The 15,224-nt window shown below is 38.8% G+C and overlaps 1 protein-coding gene across 1 annotated transcript in view; it reads right to left on the bottom strand.

Moving 5' to 3' along the window:
• CACNA1G (calcium voltage-gated channel subunit alpha1 G) overlaps positions 1–15,224 on the bottom strand; it is a gene marked incomplete at its 5' end in the record, with an annotated part of 425,627 nt that overhangs the window by 143,472 nt on the left and 266,931 nt on the right. The window lies entirely within an intron of this gene.

Here is a 15,224-nt window from a genome sequence, read left to right as displayed (position 1 = left end):
ATTTATACTATTTATAAAATTTATACTATTTATAAAAATGAAAAGATGCATGTAATTAACTATTGAAATGAAACAAGAATGCTCTGAGGAGGATGGGTGGGATAAAACAGAATAGACTTTTTTTTTAAAAAAAATGTGACCATTTCCATTTAGAGCTTCTAATTTTGCCACTGTGGCTTTTTTTTTTCCCTCTGAAACCACTGCCAGGTAAAATTTGGTCTGGCATTATTTTCATTCCATTATATGTCTACTGCCTTGCTTTCTCTCCCTCTCCCATTAGGCTCTGTCTCATTTCATATTGCAGATCTCTTATGTTCAACCTCCACTTTGGCAGTAATGAAATAAATTGTATGGCCTGCAAACACCCTAACTGTGATACCTGCAGCATCCTGGCAACTGATAATTTTCTATAAGCATGTAGAGTCAGCTTTTATATCAGGATTCTTAACAGAGACTGCAATCCTCTAATCTCTATACTTATTTCTCTAGGAATAGTTTCTATACAGATGAGTAACATTGATTTCTGAGGAAATACTGAGAATGAAAATGAGCTTGTCAGTCAGCTAACGTCAACCAATCCTCTCTATAAAAACTGTTGTGCTGATGGCTGGAGAGCATTCCATGTACAGGTAGTCCTCAATATATGGCCACAATTGAAACCAGAAAATATATTTTTAAGTGGTACAGTCATTAAGTGTGATCTCAAATAGCTACGACTTTCAACCTTCCCTGCTGGCTTCTCCACTGACTTTGCTTGTGGGAAAGACAAAAATGGTGATCACACGACCATGCCTCAACACAATGGTCGTAAGTGTGAGGACAGGCTATAAGTCACTTTTTTCAGTAATGTAACTTTGAACATTTATGATACGAAGGGTCTTAATTCAAGGGCTAGCTCCATTTATTACATTTGTATCCTTCCTATTAAAAAAATGGTACTCAAAAGATTCCCTTTCCTATTTTATCTTCAGCCTGATTATGAAATAAGTTAACACCATCAGATCTCACCTCTCCTTCCCTTGCCCCAAAAGTTAGCTAATAATCTTTTTTCACTGCAGTGTACATTATTATTATTATTATTATTATTATTATTATTATTATTATTATTAGTTCACAATCTTAGTTGGTGTGGACCTTCATATGCACTAAGTTCTTCCCAGGAACCTAGGATGTCATATCAGCATAGTATATATGCAGATCCAAGCAGTGTGGCCTTTTACAACTTGACAGATGGACATTTTGTCAATGTGCAGATTTTTTAAGTGCCATCCAAGATTTTTTGGTATGGCACCCAAAGTGCTAATTATCACCAAGAAAACCATCCTTGGTTTTTGGCCACAATCTTTCAATTTTGATTTTTTCAGACCTTGATATTTTGTGATCATGAAATCAGAATATGTGCTTAAAGTCAACCTGATTGCTGAAGAGGAAGACTGTCTACTTGCATTTTTACGTGCTTTCGAACTGCTAGGTTGGCAGAAGCTGGGACGAGTAACAGGCGCTCAGGATTCGACCCGCCAAACTGCCGACCTTCTGATTGACAAGCTCAGCGTCCTAACCCACAGAGCCACCGCATCCCTTAATACTGGAATACAATCCCCAAAATGAGAGAATGATCTCAGTTCGAATCCAAGGCAAACCATTCAATATCATAGTAGTCCAAGTCTATGCCCCAACCACCGATGCTGAAGAGGATGAAATTGACCGGTTCTATGAAGCCCTACAGCACCTTATAGAACTAACACTAAAAAATGATGTCCTTATCATCATGGGGGATTGGAATGCTAAAGTAGGAAGCCAAAAGATAACCGGAATAACAGGCAAGTTTGGCCTTGGAGTACAAAATGAAGCAGGGCACAGGCTGATAGAATTTTGTCAAGAGAATACGATGGTCATTGCAAACACTCTTTTCCAACAACCCAAGAGACGGCTCTCACATGGACATCACCAGATGGTCAACACTGAAATCAGATTGAATATGTGCTCTGCAGCCAGAGATGGAGAAACTCTATACAGTAGTAAAAACAAGACTAGGAGCTGATTGTGGCTCAGACCATGAGCTTCTTGTTGCAAAATTTAGGCTTAAACTGAAGAAAGTAGGGAAAAGCAGTAGGCCACTCAGGTATGAACTAAATCGTATCCCTGACGAATATACAGTAGAGGTGACAAATAGATTTAAGGAATTAGATCTGATAAACAGAGTGCTTGAAGAACTATGGACGGAGGTTCGCAACATTGTACAAGAAGTAGCAACTAAAACCATCCCAAAGAAAAAGAAATGCAAGAAAGCAAAATGGCTGTCTGAGGAAGCTTTGCAAATAGCTGAGGACAGGAGGGAAGCAAAAGGCAAGGGAGAAAAAGAAAGATAGACCCAATTGAATGCAGAATTCCAGAGAATAGCTAGAAGAGATAAGAATGCCTTCTTAAATGAACAGTGCAAAGAAATAGAAGAAAACAACAACAACAACAACAACAACAACAACAACAACAACAACAACAACAATAATAATAATAATAATAATAATAATAATAATAATAATAATAATAATAATAATAATAATAATAATAATAATAATATAATTTCTATACCGCCCTTCTCCCGAAGGACTCAGGGCAGTGTACAGGGCAAATACAATAAAAATACAATGTACAAAAGTTAAAAAAGAATAAAATAATACAGCCCAATTCCAATAAATTTGGAGAGATGAAGGGAAAGTTTCATGCAAAAATGGGCATGATAAAGGACCAAAATGGCAGGGACCTAACAGAGGCAGAAGAGATTAAGAAGAGGTGGCAAAATTACACAGAAGAACTATACAAGAACGAGCTTAACGTCCCTGATAACCACGATGAGGTGGTCACTGACCTCGAGCCAGACATCCTAGAATGTGAAGTGAAATGGGCCTTAGGAAAGCTGAGCAACAACAAAGCTACTGGAGGAGACAATATTTCAGCTGAGCTATTCAAAATCATAAAAGACGATGCAGTAAAAGTGCTACACTCAATTTGCCAGCAAATTTGGAAAACTCAACAGTGGCCACAGGATTGGAAAAGATCAGTTTACATTCCAATTCCAAAGAAAGGCAGTGCCAAAGAATGTTCAAACTATCACACCAGTGCACTCATTTCACATGCTAGTAAAGTTATGCTTAAAATCCTACAAGCTAGATTCCAGCAGCATGTGGATTGAGAACTACCAGAAGTACAGGTAGGATTTTGAAGAGGCAGAGGAAGTAGAGATCAAACTGCCAAGATACACTGGATCATGGAGAAAGCTAGGAAGTTCCAGAAAAACATCTACTTCTGCTTCATTGACTATGCTAAAACATTTGATTGTGTGGATCACAACAAACTGTGGCAAGTTCTTAAAGAGATGGGAGTACCAGACCATCTTATTTGTCTCTTGAGAAACCTATATGTGGGCCAAGAAGCAACAGTGAGAACTGGACATGGAACCACTGATTGGTTCAAAATTGGGAAAGGAGTCCGGCAAGGCTGTATACTGTCACCCTGCCTATTTAACTTATATGCAGAGCACATCATGAGAAAGGCAGGGCTAGATGAATCAAAAGTTGGAATTAAGATTGCCGGGAGAAATATCAACAACCTAAGATATGCAGATGATACCACTCTAATGGGAAAAAGTGAAGAGGAACTAAAGAGCCTCTTGTTGCAAGTGAAGAAGGAGAGTGCAAAAGTTGGGCTGAAACTAAACATTAAGAAAACCAAGATCATGGCATCTGGCTCTCTCAATTTCTGGCAAATAGATGGGGAAGAAATGGAGGTAGTGACAGATTTTATTTTCCTGGGCTCCAAGATCACCGCAGACAGGGACTGCAGCCAAGAAATTAAAAGACACTTGCTCCTTGGGAGGAAAGCCATGGCAAATTTAGACAGCACACTAAAAAGCAGAGACATCATCCTGCCAACAAAAGTGCGTATAGTCAAGGCTATGGTCTTCCCAGTTGCAATGTATGGCTGTGAAAGTTGGACCATAAGAAAGGCTGAGCACCAAAGAATTGAAGCCTTTGAACTATGGTGCTAGAGAAGACTCCTGCGAGTCCCTTGGACTGCAAGGTGATCAAATCAGTCAGTCCTAGAGGAGATCAGCCCTGACTGCTCTTTAGAAGGCCAGATCCTGAAGTTGAAACTCAAATACTTTGGCCACCTAATGAGAAGGAAGGACTTACTGGAGAAGAGCCTAATGCTGGGAAAGGTTGAGGGCAATAGAAGAAGGGGACGACAGAGAATGAGGTGGCTGGATGGAGTCACTGAAGCAGTAGGGGTGTGCCTAAATGGACAAATGGAAAAACCTTTCTCCATGGAACTAGTCCCTGGTGCCCGAAAGTTGGGGACCTCTGCCTTAATGTAAACAACATCAATGGTATCTTAAAAAAAAAATGAAACGGCCACAAAAATGGAGAGGAATCCGTAATTAGAAACTTACTGAAATCCACTTCACAGAGAACTGCTGGCACAAAGCCACTATAATGGTATTGGGTAGTCAACAAACCTTTTGAAAAGAACAAAATAAAAGCCCAGTGACCTGAAATGATTGGCGGTGACTCTCTATTTCTCCCTCAGCGGCAGTTGTATAGATGGCTTGTGATGTGCTCACACTATAAACACAAATAATAAAGCAGAGGCAGTCTTTCCAAGTAAACACATTATATCTCATGTTGAACTGATTAACTTGTGCCCACCAAGCAGCAGTTGCATCTGGGAAAAATATTAGTGCAGCAGCACTTTGGAAACAAAACGAGTCCCACAGCAGATTGTGTTTGCTGCTAGTTCTTCACTGTCTTAAGTAAGGATCTTTTGCATCCTCTGCTAACCAAATAGTTTCAGTCACTAAGATAACTTTGGAGCATTTTATATGCAAACATATATTCAACAATAAACTCTTATTCATTCAGGTTCTGCTTTTATTGTCACTGTCCACAAAGACACCAGGAAAGGAGCTCCATTTGAGGACATTATTTTCTTTATTTTTCTATGTCACTCCATGTCAGCCCAGTATTTCTAGGTTGCTTTGCTAAAAATCTTAAGCCACACTTCACTCATTCATGCATTACACTAATCTGTTGCTGAGTTTTCTTCAACATATTTGTTAATATTCTATTCTTCATTTTTTTTCTGGATTCATTTTTAATCTACCGGTACTTTTATTACATTGTTGCAGGCTGCCTAGAATTAGTTTGGTGATTGGGCAAATAAATAAATAAAGTGTGGCCCAAATAGAGCTTTTGCCTTTTATCAATGAGTTGCCTTTTATCAATGAGCTTTTGCCTTTTATCAAGAGCTTCTATCTTGAAAATATTTCATACCGGGTTTTTTTGTAAGGAACTGAGTGAAACTGAAAAGGAATATAATAAAAAAGAGTTTCAAAAATGTTAGATTTTTTTTTAATCTAGGAAAGCTGAATATGTATGTATGTATGTGTATATATATACTGTATATATATATGTATATGTGTGTATATATGTGTGTGTGTGTGTGTATGTTAAGTATTTGTCAAGTCTTTTGAATACACCTTGCTAATTAAATCTTTCTTTCCTGTTTTGGCCTAACTCAAGGCTATCCACAGGATATAGTCACAACTTATGACAGCTCATTATTTGTGTAAATTATTCAAATTGCTAATAAAGAATTTAGGGAGGCTGATATGAACATTTCGAACTTCTTATGTTCTCATCAGTCAGTCATACTCTTTATCTGAGATATTATACACACACACACACACACACACACACACACACACACACACACACACACATATATATATATATATATATATATATATATATATATATATATATATATATGCAAATTATTCAAATTGCTAATAAAGAATTTGGGAGGCTAAGATGATCATTTTGAACTCTTTATGTTCTCATCAATTAGTCATACCCTTTATCTGAGATTCGAACCTGGGCTGATTATATATATCAGGCAGTGTTTTAACTTCCTGAGCCACGGGTTCTTTCTCCCTTTTATTAGCTGGAAGGCAAGGCAAATGTATGTTTAAGTATTTGTCAAGGCTTTTTGAGTAGACCTTGCTAATTAACTCTTTCATTCCTGTTTTGGCCCGACTCAGGGCTTATCCACAGGAACTAGTCAACTTATGACAGCTCATTATTTGTGCAAATTATTCAAATTGCTAATAAAGAATTTGGGAGGCTAAGATGATCATTTCGAACTCATCATCTTAGCCTCCCAAATTCTTTATTAGCAATTTGAATAATTTGCACAAATAATGAGCTGTCATAAGTTGACTAGTTCCTGTGGATAAGCCCTGAGTTGGGCCAAAACAGGAATGAAAGAGTTAATTAGCAAGGTCCACTCAAAAAGCCTTGACAAATACTTAAACATACATTTGCCTTGCCTTCCAGCTAATAAAAGGGAGAAAGAACCCATGGCTCAGGAAGTTAAATCAATGCCTGATATATATAATCAGCCCAGATTCGAATCTCAGATAAAGGGTATGACTAACTGATGAGGACATAAAGAGTTCGAAATGATCATCTTAGCCTCCCAAATTCTTTATTAGCAATTTGAATAATTTGCACAAATAATGAGCTGTCATAAGTTGACTAGTTCCTATGGATAAGCCCTGAGTCGGGCCAAAACAGGAATGAAAGAGTTAATTAGCAAGGTCCACTCAAAAAGCCTTGACAAATACTTAAACACACACACACACACACACACACACACACACACATATATATATATATATATATATATATATATATATATATATATATATATATATATATATATATAATGTTTGTTAAGCATTCAGAATACACTTGCTTAGTCCCAGACATGGGACAAATCTTATTCCTGTTTCAGCCTAGCCCAAGGCCATCTACAGGCAGTAGCCACAGCAGTGGCAGCTCATATTTGTGTAAATTTTTTGGCTTGCTAACAAAGAATATATATATGTTTTCTGAGGTTTTTGCGGGTGTTTGTATGTAGATCTTTGGTCATTCAGGTTTTTCCCCACGTGTATATATATATATATATATATATATATATATATATATATATATATATATATATATATATATATATAACGAAACCAAGATATTAGTGCTATAGTAATGCAACAAGATGAGATACTGGGGGAGGGGAGGGGGAGGCAGCTTGGAGAAATTTGCATTTCAAGTATCTTCTCTTGGTACTTTTAGCTGTCTCAGAATATTGCTGAACCACCTGCTCAGTGATCACCAAATAAAAAAAAACAAATCTTCAGGAAAGAAAACTAGAAAGATGTGAGTGGAGAGTGGGAGAGAGAAATAGAATGCAATAACCTGATAGTAGTCATAGTTAGTTGGAGCTATTTACACTGCATAGGTATGATCTGTAATTCATCTCGGTGATCTATAATTCACTTAGGTGTCATAAAGAGTATGGAAAGATCTTCTTAGTTGTCTCCTCTGTAAACCAAGTTGTTTTGAGCCACCAGTTCTGCTAGTGCTTTCCAGGATCAAGTGACCACAAGCATGTAAATCATTTTTCTTTCCCCCATAGAATAATATGAAGAGCTTCTGAATATATTAGGCTTTAGACTACTATAGTTTCTCAATTACTCAGAACAATCTTCAATAGGAAAAAAATATTGTAAAAATCAAACAATAATATCAACAGCAGTTCAAACCAATATATTTAGAAAATCTAATATTTAATTTAATTTGATTGTCCCCCCCAAAAAAGGGGGGGATTAATTCCTTAGCAAAGACTCTCTCTTCCACTTGTAACATTCTGAAAGTTGCCTTGCAGAATTAAGGAACTCTAGACTGATTAGCCTGAAAAGTTATGGCAGAGTGGGAGATGTATTATTCACCCCCTCCTTTTATGAATAAAGAAGAACCCAGGGCCCTCAGAACAAATGGGACCTTATAATTTACTGAATGGCCTTTTCAAATTCACAAATAAATATTGCCCGAAGATTCAAAATGAGAGATATCAGTGATGTTTGCTGTGCTCAAATCCAGAAACAAGCTAGGGATTTTAATAACACTCCTCTCAAAAGAGAAGTAACAATTAGAAACCCTTTATTTTTTCCTTGCTCATCTTAAATCCAAAAAGGAGAAAGATCCATTTCCAAAGACCCTTTGGGTCACTCATTATTAGCCTCTGTTGCTTTTACTATGAAAAATGACCTGTGAGAAAATGAACAGTCTGTAGATACCTCCTTTGGGGTTGAAACCTGTTTGATCAAAACTCAGTCCCTCATATGGCCTTACTTTGACTTAAAATTCATTAGATGCTGGTTCCTGCTGTGCTGGCAGGTAATTCAAATTTAAGTGCCAAAAATGAATCTAGCTGCATTTATTTATTATTTACAATTGCATATCCTGCTTTAGGCATTTAATAGCATGAAGCAAAAGAGTGCATACATTTTCCAGAACATTTCATTAGCAAAATGTTATGAATATGCAGAGTCCAAAAACTAGGCTAAATCTTCAGCCACAAGGGATGCACTTGAACTACCAATATTGTCAAAAGGATGATAATAGCCTGAATGCAGAAGTCCCTGATAAATTGCTGATCTCAGTTATAATCACCCACCCTAGGACAAAAATAAAAAATAAAAAATGGTTGCACATCTCAGTTCTGAACACACAGAAGCCTCCGTCATGTGTTTCAATTTTTAAGTCATTGAAACCAAAGAGCAATTTAAGAACTGTAAGTAAAACAAACATAAAGCAAAAGTGCATCATTCTGCCTAACGGCTCAGGTGGGGGATGCTGGTGATGATCAACAAGCTTCTTGTAGGTTTGGTGTTTTTTTTTAGCATTGGTATCTTATTTAAATCCAACTGATGTATTATGGGTGTGGGGGGGGGTGTAAGTGAAGGCTGCCCTGTGGTATCTCTTCTTATCATTGTGTCAGGACTGTCAGCTACTGCACCAGCCATGCTTTGCTAGATGCCAGTCTGCCATAAACTATGGGGGGTGGGGGGGAGGGACCTGCAAGGAGACAAGGAGGGGAGAATGGGATAAGGGGAATCAAAACTATTCATCTTGCCATCTCATGAGAGCTACCAGCTGGTCCAAGCCCACACCATGGAATGCAACACCAAGCCAGGAACCATTACGAAAGCAATTTGTTTGAATGTGATTGGACAAGCGGAGATATCCAGGGAAAAGGTGGGGAGAAGGGAAAAGTTAACCATGCTTTGAATGCGAAAAATCAGATTCGGCTTTGCTAGACTTGGCTTTAGTAAAGTGTACTTTCACTAATGATGGAATCAAGAGTCTTTTCTAACTGACCAAGTTGGGATGGCTGACACACTGTCTGATATTACATAAATGGAAAACTCATTCGGGCATGAATGCAACAGCCAATGAAGTCGATAGACCTGTGGATGAGAAAACACAAATGTCGATCTTTCCACTCCCATTACCAGGGCCAAGTTTTTGGCACCTGTTCGCCTCTAAATTGTTTCATTTCTTTGGGGCTGATCTTCCTCCAAGAACTCTTATTTCTCTGAATCATCTGAGCACAACTTCTTATAGCCACTGCAGTAATTTTCAGATGTCTTCTGTTTACACACAGCAGGTGAGCTATTGGTTGAAACACACAGCGAACCAAGGAAACACATAACTTTGGCCAAGCCTCACAGAATCAAGGCCATTTTTTTAAAAAAAGAATAATAACTGATGTAGCTTTTTATTAGTTAAACAGACTTTTTATTATGATTGGCACTCTGAGTAAATTAGCATTCTTTCTCTCCCCCAATATTTGTATCCAGTATATTTATTTGAATTCATTCCTCTTCAATCTACCATGGGTTTAACACAGAATATAATATTGGATCAATAGCACCATTTATTTCCTATTTCAGTCAAAACTGTGATTTCACCCACTGTCCCATTCCAAGAACCTCCTTTTAGCAGCCACACAGTAGATGACTAAATTAAATATAAAATTAAGTCCACCACTTCTAGCTTCTAAATTACACTCAAATGAAACTAATGGTATAGATCATCCATAAAGACATTGCTTCTGGCTCATGGCACAGATTAAGGCACAGATGTCTTTAAGAATTGCTGCATTTGATTGTCAGGCTTTTTTGTTGACAAAGTTACTCAAACGAAGGAACTTTTCAAAAGTGAGAATTGAGATTGCCAGAAGATGTGTGTACACACACACACACACACACACACACACACACACACACAGAGAGAGAGAGAGAGAGAGAGAGAGAGAGAGAGAGAGAGAGAGACTCTTCCCATTCATATTCTGTTACATGCACATGGTTGAGGTGCTGTAGTAATCCACTTGGCTCTATTTCAAATGCAGAGAAGATACTGCCATAATATTAATATGAGCTATTATTACATGCTTTATTGTCCAATTCTATCTATTTGTTTTCTTTCCAGGGAAAATTAGAAATGGGCAGCTATACAGAGAAACTCATGTGCAAGCTGGACAGTGGGGGCGTAGAGAGAGAATAAGCATCTGATTTTGCCTTCTGTTGCAGATGTCTGTCTGCACTGCATTACACTCAGTGGGGTGCTGTTTTCTACAATTAACACAACCCAACACTGCCATCCCAGCCTTCTACCACAATGCACATCAGTTGAAACAACTGAATTTTTGAGAATCTAATTCATGGACCTACATTATTTGAGCATGCAGGAATCTCTGAGATGTTCCCTGGAATTCCCACAGGTAGTACAGATAAATTTAAAAGGTTGCAGGATAATAAAGGGACAGCCTTTTCACTCCAATAGCACATTTACTTTTGAGAATATCAAACTGATTTAAACCACTACACCCCATTATATGCATTGTGAGACTTGGTGGCATTGTGGTTAGAATGCAGTATTACAGACTAATTCAGCTCATTGCCTGGAGTTTGATCCTGACCGGCTCAAGGTTGATTCAGCCTTCCATCCTTCCAATGTCAGTAAAATGAGGACCCAGATTGTTGTTGACTCTGTAAACAGCTTAGAGACGGCTGTAAAGCACTGTGAAGTGGTATATAAGTCTAAGTGCAACTGCTGTTTCTACATACACAGAAATAGTGAAATGCAACTACTGTTACCAAAGACATCAAAATATCAGAATGACAAATTTATACATTTATACCATTCATAGACCCAGGATATGGGCTGGCACTGTGATGTTAAAATTAGCCAACAACAGTGTGTATAATATTAGATTGATATGCAATTGGATATGGATTAATTAAAAGACTTCGTATCTTCCAAGGAAACTGTTTATTAATGGTGGGAAAAGGCTGAACACTGGTCCTAAGCATGCTAGCATAGATGCAATGCAGGGTGCAGTTTCTAGTATTGGGACTATAATTTTTATAATTTCCTTGACTATTCTTGCCGTTGATCCCAACAGGCCACACCAGGTTGGGTAAGACTGGTATTTAATACGGGTATCATTATTGTTGTATCATGCCACCTATGCTTAACTTGGAAAAAGGGTAAAGATAAATTCTCATTTCTTTTGAATTCGACTCTTGAAGATTTCAGGGAAATGTCTGTGTAACTTTCTTGTTACACAAATGCTTTGCTTCTTACTTCCCTCAGCCCTACTTTCTAGTTTTAGCCTACAATTCTGGTCTATTCAGGTGACTTCACATCCAAATGGTAACCAACTCTCTGCTTAGCTGTTGTCAAGATCAAGCAAGATTGACAAGTAAGAGAGACAGTAATTAGAATGAAGATTCAATTCAATTCAGAATAGAGCTGGAAGGAACCTCTGAGGTCATCTAGTCCAACCCCCTGCTCAAGCAGGAGACCCTATACCATTTCAGGCAAGTGCCTGTCCAGTTTCTTCTTAAAAAACTCCAGTGATGAAGCAAGCACCCACAACTTCTGGAGGCAAGTTGTTCCACTGGTTAATTGTTCTCACTGTTAGGAACTTTCTCCCTAATTCCAGGTTGCTTCTTTCCTTGATTAGTTTCCACCCATTGTTTCTTGTCCTGCCCCTCTAGTGCTTTGAAAAATAAGTTGACCTCTTCCTCTTTGTGGCAGCCTCTCAAATACTGGAATACTGCTATCATATCACCTTTAGTTCTTCTTTTCTCTAGACTAGTCAAACCCAAATCCTGCAACCGTTCTTCATATGTTTTAGTTTCCAGGCATTTAATCATCTGAGTTGCTTTTCTTTGCACTTTTCCCAAAGTCTCAACATCTTTTTTTTTTAATTCCATTTATATCCCGCCCTTCTCCGAAGACTCAGGGCGGCTTACAAGCTTAGCAGTAGCCTTCATTCTATGTATATTTATTTTATTTATTTTTTATTTTAATTCCATTTATATCCCGCCCTTCTCCGAAGACTCAGGGCGGCTTACAAGCTTAGCAGTAGCCTTCATTCTATGTATATGCCTGCTTGTTAGGGCTTTCACACACACCCCAAGCGGCATTATTACAAAGTCAGCTTAATTGCCCCCAACAATCTGGGTCCTCATTTTACCTACCTCGGAAGGATGGAAGGCTGAGTCAACCTTGAGCCTGGTGGGACTCGAACCTACACTGATTGCAGGCAGCTGGTGTTACTTAAGGAGGCATTAGCCCACTGCTCCACCAAGGCTCTTTTTTCTGTAATGTGGTGACCAAAATCTCCTGCTTGATGTTCTGAGGTAGCATTTTTTTCTTTTAAAAATCCAAATGCTTTCTATCTGAGGATTTATAAACTCCCTCGCTATTTAATATTTCTATTTGACACAGCACATAGATAAGAATGTTTGGAATCAGGCAGCCTAAACTGTCATCATCACACAGCTCCAGCTCTTCCTTTTTAACAAATATGCTTCAACAAAGAGTGAAAAAATCCCCAATGTTTTAGCTTCATATCCCTTTAACATCAACAAAACTACGTTGAACATGAGCCAAAAGAGATGAGACAGGAAGGCCCCAGAGACCCAACTGATAATGCCCACTTGGCATTCAAAACTTTCTAGTTATAATTAATTTTTTTTAAGTGAAAAAGCCCAACTGGATATGAAACTATTTCCGTGGCAACAAAGGATTCCAGGGAAAATATAGAAAGAAGGAATGGGGAAGGGAAAAGAGTGACCGTATCTATTTCTCAGCAGTCACCAAGCAGCATTTTTATTTATTTATTTTTATTTTAATCCCATTTATATCCCGCCCTTCTCCGAAGACTCAGGGCGGCATACAATTTAAGCACAAACCAATGTGCTTAGCAATAGCATTTACTGCCTCATCAATTAAAGATATTTAATGTAAAAATGAATTTCAAAAAGTTAACAGTACCAATAAAGAAAAGAAAACAGTCTTGTCTTTCTCTGCCACTAGAGTTATTGCCAGTCCATGATAATAGATTAGAATAGATTAGAACAATTGAAAGAAAACTATTTATTTGTATAGTCACCCAGCTCACAAATAATGACTGCAGGTGACTTACCTAAAAACAGAAAATCCAATAACCAAACATACTAAGCAGAACAACGGAGGCCAAGCCAGAAATATCCCAATTCAAAGTCATTACAGGGTGGACGTATCTAATACTCTTGCCCAACGCCCAGAACAAAAACCAGGTTTTCAAGGCCTTAGAGAGGCCAATAAGGTTGGGGCCACCCGAGTCTTTGCTGGGAGGGAAAGGCTGTTCTAACGGGCCAGAGAAGGCAACAGAGAAGGCATGCTTTGTACAGAGCCTGCTAGGCAACACTGTTTCATGGAAGCATCTGGAGCACGCTCACTCTGCTGGATTTGGTGGGATGAGCAAAGGCAACAGGTAGCCTTGCGAATATTGAGTAAGAGCCCCAAGAAGAACTGGTGGAATATGTGAGTCAAGTTCAGGGAAATAGAAGAGCACTGGAGGATCCCAATTTGATTTTTAAAACAATGGGCCAAGGGGAAAAGCCATTCTTCTATTAATTCAAGCCCTTATAAACAAACAAAAACCCCAGCCAAGCACAGAAATAATTCAAGCATTTTCCCCCCCATGCAGAGAACTGTGCTTCCTGACCAAGAAATTTGCTGTTGCTGTTCTGTTTTATTTTGCCATGCTTTACTTTGTTTTAGCAGAACAAATTAAGAAGGAATCTTTTAACACAGTTGGAACCAGAAATCTCAGACCTTAGAAAAATTGCAGCCCAGCTTTATAGGATCAAGGCTGCAAAAAGAAGACGGGAAAGGCAACATGGCCAACTCCATTTAGAGTACCAATTGTATTCATACTTGTTACCGGGTGGTGGTCACTAATATCTTAATCACTCTCAGCTGAACTATTGCAATACACTCCACATGGGGTTGTCCTTGAAGATCACCTGGAAGCTGCAAATGATCCAGGACGCAGAAGTACAAGTAGCTATATAGCAGGCGTGTCAAACTGCCAGACTGCAGGCTGGTTGCATCATGCGGAGGCTGCGCCCACTCCAGTTCCGACAATGCAAAAAAAAAGTTGCAATACATTGAGACATGTCATGTGATGAGTTTGACACCCGTGCTATATGGTCCCCTCGGTATGCCCATATATCACTTCACCTTCCAGAGCTGCACTAGTTTCCAATAAGCTTCCAGATGCAATTTAAGGTGCTGATTGTAACCTATATAGTCTTTTGTGGCATAGGATTAGGCTGTCTGTGGGACACCCTGTCCCCAGTTGTCTGTGCACATCCATCATGCTCCCACAGAATGGGCATGCTCCAATTTTCTTCCCTGAAACAAGGACATCTGATGGGACCTAGGACACATTGCCTTTTTGGTTGTGGCAGCTGCTCTGTGTAATGATCTCTCCACCCCACCCCCACCCCAATACCACAAGATTCAATTGACCCAACCCTGTTAATCTTCAAAAGGGCTTGGAACACCTGGATGTTCCCTCAGCGTTAGGGCAGGATGTTAAATGAGCTTGCCCTTGGAGATGGAGTACAGGTTGTTATGGCCTGACTGGGAGAAAGATTCGGGCTACAGCAATGCGAAAGGCAAGTTATTATGAAGATGTCAACTACAGCTGTAAGTTTAAAAAGAATAATTTTCAGCATTTGCAGCTGTCCATCTGGCCTCTTCTGGCTATGCTAAGCATGCATGATGTTCCCATCTGACTGCAAAGCCGGAATAATACTATAGCTGTTCTCATCTACACTCATTTCATTAAAGGATCTTGATCAGGGGTGTCCAACTCGCAATGTCACATGGTGACTTTTTTTTCCGTTGCCAGCAATGGGGTGGATGTGCTTTCGGCATGACCTTATCTTGACGGACAGCCTATTAGTCACTCATGCT

This window comes from Vipera ursinii (assembly GCF_947247035.1).
Source record: "Vipera ursinii genome assembly, chromosome: 2".
In the NCBI taxonomy this organism is placed as follows: Eukaryota; Metazoa; Chordata; class Lepidosauria; order Squamata; family Viperidae; genus Vipera; species Vipera ursinii.
The sequence above is the reverse complement of the archived record's forward strand: the minus strand, read 5'-3'. Positions and strand labels throughout refer to the sequence as shown.